Here is a 6,000-nt window from a genome sequence, read left to right as displayed (position 1 = left end):
ACCAAAAAGCACCCAATTTTTGGCCTGTGTGTGCCCAGCTTTAGTCAGTAGGATGCATCCCGTCTATATTGTACACATTAGTAAAATAGAATGTAAAAGAACTAATTACTGTTTTTGGGTAACAAAGAATGTCTACTTTTTTATCCAAAGGTTATTCTAACACAAAAGTACTAAAAGTATTACATTTCACACATACTGGGCTGCAGAGGTATACAAACATCCACACATCTCTAAGTAAAATACCACTGGATTAACCATTTTTCCCCTGAAAATACTAGTAACATTTAAACACATGAAAACAGATAAATTGCTGTTAATTGGCAAAACATACATCCTGCTTAGTGCATTATATATGTTCAAATGTTTTTCTAAGCAAAGCAATCTATTTGACACAAAATAGGCCTCAATAAATACAGGTGCGCCATTATGATCAAAATAGAAAGAAATGCTTGGAATATATCACTCTGTGTGTAATTAATCTATATAATATATGAGTTTCACTTTTTGAATTGAATTACTGAAATAAACTTTTTGATGATATTCTAATTGAAAACCCAAAATTCAGTATCTCAGAAAATTAGAACATTATATAGGACTAATAAAAAAAGGATTTTTAATACAGAAATGTTGGCTTACTGAAAAGTATGTCCATGTACAGTATAGTATGCACTCATTACTCGGTCAGGGCTCCTTTTGTATGAATTACTGCATCAATGTGGGGTGGCATGGGGGTGATCAGCCTGTGGCACTGCTGAGGTGGTATAGAAGCCCATGTTGCTTTGATAGCAGCCTTCAGCTCATCTGCATTGTTGGGTCTGGTGTCTCACATCTTCCTCTTGAAAATACCTCACAGAATGTCTATGAGGTTTAGGTCAGGTGAGTTTGCTAGCCAATCGAACACAGTGATACCATAATCATTAAACCAGGTATTGGTACTTTTGGCAGTGTGGGCAGGTGCCGAGTCCTGCTAAAAAATGAAATCAGTATATCCATAAAGTTGGTCAGCAGAAGGAAGCATGGAGTGCTCTAGAATTTCCTGATAGAGGGCTGCGCTGACTTTGGACCCAGCAGATGACATGGCTCCCCAAATCATCACTGACTGTGGAAACTTCACACTGGACCTCATACAACTTGGATTCTGTGCTCCAGACTCTTTCTCCAGACTCTGGGACCCTGATTTCCAAATGAAATGCATGACTTTGGACCACTGGGCAACAGTCCAGTCCTTTTTCTCTTTAGCCCAGGTAAGCTCCTGATGTTGTCTCTGGTTCAGGAGTGTCTTGACACAAGGAATTCGACAGTTGTAGCCCATGTCCTGGATACATCTGTGTGTGGTGGCTCTTGAAGCACTGATACCAGCCGTAGTCCACTCCTTGTAAATCTCCCCCAAATTCTTGAATAGCCTTTGCTTCATAATCCTCTCAAGGCTGTGATTATCCCTGTTGCTTGTGCACCTTTTTCTACCACACTTTTTCCTTCCAATCAACTTTCCATTAATATGATGAATGTGATTACAGCACTCTGTGAACAGTCAGCTTCTTTAGCAATGACCTTTTGTGACTTACCCTCCTTGTGGAGGGTGTCAATGACTGCCTTCTGGACAACTGTCAAGTCAGCAGTTGTCCCTGTGATTGTGTAACCTACTGAATCAGACTGAGAGACCATTTAAAGGCTCAGGAAACCTCAGGTGTTTTGAGTTAATTAGCGGATTAGAGTCTACAATATTGAACTTCTAATATACTAATTTTATGAGATACTGAATTTTGGGTTTTCACTAGCTGTAAGCCATAATCATCAAAATTAAAGAAAAAAATGCTGGAAATGTGTGTGTAATTAATCTATATAATATATAAGTTTTACTATTTGAATTGAATTACTGAAATAAATTAACTTTTTGACGATATCCAAATCTATTGAGATGCACCTGTAGAGCAAAGAAGGGAAACATAGGGCAAATAAATTACAAAGAAAATGTATGTGACTATAAATGATGAGCATCAGATGACCTGTGTTGAATTTTATTTTTTGAGAAATTTCTAATGCAGAGTTAAGCGTCCCAATCTGCATGCATTAGACTGCAATAGAAAACAAATACTCTACCAGTGCTTCTGTCAAACATTCAACAATCTCTTATGTACACAATAAAATAAAAAATGTTAATAAACAAACAACTAGACATTTAGAGCAGCCGATCATTTAAAAAATGTTGTCATCATCTAGTAAGAACTGTGACATGAGCTGTATGAAAACTGCTAACATTTTCAGCGTGGCGACACATCATATTTTCAAAAGGATGCAATGAAGAAACAGAGGGCATTGAATTTCAAACATTTGTTACTACTGGATGTTGTTGATTCTTTAGTGGTTAAGAAAAGTAATTGAAAAAAATAACAACACTAGACATTAATGCATTTGTCGTGATGACTTGACGATGATGATGTAGAGGCAAGATATGGGAATTGATTACGGTAACAATTAAGAGACTTTAGAGGACAAGGGTGGAATTGAAAATTAGTTATTATTAGAATATCACAACAAAGATGAATTAATATGAAAGCAGAGAAGCTTTGACGTAGGCAGCTTTGAGGTTGATGATGCTCCTACAGTATATCTTTGTTAAGGATGGCCAAAACTGAAAATTTTCATTTCTCTTCTTGTTCCAGAGGGCTCTGCGTCCCACTTCAGAGGATGAGGTTTCTTTCCACCCATTTTACTGCAGGGAAAGAAAAAACAATAACAACAGCACCAGCCACCAAGTTAATTTGATGGGATAGATTTTTTTTCTGGCTGCCATGCCATGCTGAACATTTACCAGAATGCATATGTGGTGTCCCTGGGTAACAGAAACTATGATACAGTAGACATAAGTATTTGTTAATAGACTACATTTTTCCCATCTACTGTCTAGGTGCTATTGGGCCCATCTTTAAAGCAGAACTATAGGCAGAACAGTTTTTTTTGCATTTTAGATAGAGTAAGGGAGGTTTATAACCCCTGTCAGATTTTGTTTGCCATCTGTGTCCCATTTGGGAGATTTCTCTTCACTTTCTGTCCCATAGTCAAAGCAGGAAGTAAGAGAAAATCCCTGCAAAGCGAGGGAATCCCGGTGTGTCACCAGACGTAGTGTCCCCATTGGAAGATTTTTGGGATTTTCTTTTATTTTGACTTTTAGTTTTGATTAACAGGTCAAACAGAGAAAGTGAATATTCCTCACAGGGACACAGACAGCAATAAAAAAAACATACAGGTGTTTTAATCCATCTCTACCTCATCCAATCCAAAACAAAAAAAATAGTTTTGCCTTTAGTTAAACTTTAACTTTTGGAAAAACTGAAAGACTATGAAAGGTGACATAATCAGTCTAAGGCATACTCAACTATCCACAACAAGTATTGAAAGATTAACCTTTACAAAACTAATCACAGCTTGATAAGCAATGGTCCTTGGCCACTTCTCCCTGATATGGATGGGCAGAGCAATCACAAATAAGATCCATTACTGTCTAAAAAAAAGGATTGTCTGTTTACAGGTGCACCACAGAAAAATTCAAGAGAGTATGGGACCACTAATGTCCAAGCAGCTATCTGACTGATAATTATCAACCAGCATGTATATACAAATAGACAGCGCTATACGAACTATCCCTCTATAAGTCAATTTACAATATCAGGTGTGTATGTATCTTTAAGGTGGAACATCGGGAATGCTCGCAGCAGAGTGAGATAGCCGGAGTGAGATCCCAATACAAGTTTAAGCTGTTTATTCTAGTGACGGTGATAACACTGAAAAATGTGTCTTTCTTCTTGGCATATCTGAAATGTTGGTGATTCTGGAGCTTTGAAAAAAAGCCAGTGATCTGACGCTTCATAAGGATAACCCCCAGAGTTATAAATGCACAAGCACTTTATGACACATTTTCACTGTACACACACACCGTATTTATAGAACATACTAATGCACCTGACACTTTAGATTTTTCTTCCGCCTTAAAGATATAGGATGCATACTGTATACACTCGATATTATGAATTGATTTATATAAGGATAGTCCAATAGTGCTGTCTATTTGTATATATAAGATCCATTATTACTCTGCCTATCTGTCTGTTGCAGGATCCCTTCCTGCCTTGCTGTCCCTATAGGTGATACTTAAGATAAATAAATGATTCAGAGTTATTTCAGCTTATATTACCTCATAGCTTCTCAGCCCCTGAAAAAAAAAAAAAATTTTTTTTAATTCTTTATTGATGGCTGCCATGCTGGTTCTGCCCAGAATATGTTCAATGCCCCTGTTATAGGAGCCAAAAAAAGAAATTGGTTTCTGTATATTTTTTGTTTACAGCAAAACAGACTTTCCCCACATTTTAATCAGGACACTTACCCTGATGTGTGTTCAGATCAAATATGCCTGGGTCTAGCAAGTAAGGCAGCATTTTTAATATTTTAATTTTATTTTTATTTATTTAAAGGATAAGATTACCTTTCTGAATATGTTACACCCATATTTAGGGAGGCAACATCCCCCCACACATCCGATCCCCCTCTTCCCCATGACAGTGGGTGTGGATCCTCTCACTGTCATGGGTTGTCAGATTTCAAAAACAGTGCGGCTGCTTCAGGATCTGTGAATGAATGAACTACAAGTACTGTCTTCCATAGTGGCAGACGTCTTGTTGTTCCCAATGAACTGCTTTATTTATAACAGATTTTAGATTTATAACATAAAAAATGCGGCGCTATAGTATAAATGTCCAAAATATCAATATGGCGGTTAAGTGATTAATGTGATCATAAAAATTGTATCACAAGCAAAGTGACATGCGGTGCAAAACCAGTCCTTGTGACAGTTATTATTCTTCAAAGTGCTGCTTCCATGCAGTAAACGTGAAAAGGATAAGGCTGTGCACTCACCAGATGCACAGTGTAACTGCGCATTTAGAGATATATTATCTCCACTAGATCCACAAGTAGCTTCAAGAGGTCAGGTCAGGCCAGATATTCCTCCACCCGCTGGATGTTGCTAGAAATCCACGGTCTCTCTCTTAGGTGGCTCTATAGGTGATAAGTGACTCACCAAGGGCCACAAAGAAAGAAGACCAATAGCATGATACCGTTTTAAAAGATGTTTATTTCATATGCAGTATGGTATAGGTGAGGAAAACAAACAATCACTGACCATGAGGTGAATAGAAAGATGGCCGCCGGGACCTCCGTGGTGCCGGCGGCAAAGCAATAGTGACGCTGTAGCTCCTACCCTGACGCGTTTCGTGCTAACCGCACATCATCAAAGGGGATAAGCTTATCCCCTTTAAAGATGTGCGGTTAGCACGAAACGCGTCAGGGTAGGAGCTACAGCGTCACTATTGCTTTGCCGCCGGCACCACGGAGGTCCCGGCGGCCATCTTTCTATTCACCTCATGGTCAGTGATTGTTTGTTTTCCTCACCTATACCATACTGCATATGAAATAAACATCTTTTAAAACGGTACCATGCTATTGGTCTTCTTTCTTTGTGGCCCTTGGTGAGTCACTTATCACCTATAGAGCCACCTAAGAGAAAGACCGTGGATTTCTAGCAACATCCAGCGGGTGGAGGAATATCTGGCCTGACCTGACCTCTTGAAGCTACTTGTGGATCTAGTGGAGATAATATATCTCTAAATGCGCAGTTACACTGTGCATCTGGTGAGTGCACAGCCTTATCCTTTTCACGTTTACTGCATGGAAGCAGCACTTTGAAGAATAATAACTGTCACAAGGACTGGTTTTGCACCGCATGTCACTTTGCTTGTGATACAATTTTTATGATCACATTAATCACTTAACCGCCATATTGATATTTTGGACATTTATACTATAGCGCCGCATTTTTTATGTTATATGGTCTGTAAGGTTCTTTGGTATCCTTTTTGATGCTGTGGCTGCTTTCTTTGTTCTCATAGCGCTCACAACTTCTTTTATACCAGATTTTAGATTTAGATTTAGATTTATAACAGAAAG

This window comes from Staurois parvus, unplaced genomic scaffold, assembly GCF_062004578.1.
Source record: "Staurois parvus isolate SC_StPar_1 unplaced genomic scaffold, SC_StPar_1.0 ptg000172l, whole genome shotgun sequence".
NCBI lineage: Eukaryota > Metazoa > Chordata > Amphibia > Anura > Ranidae > Staurois > Staurois parvus.
Note: the sequence above shows the minus strand (reverse complement) of the source record.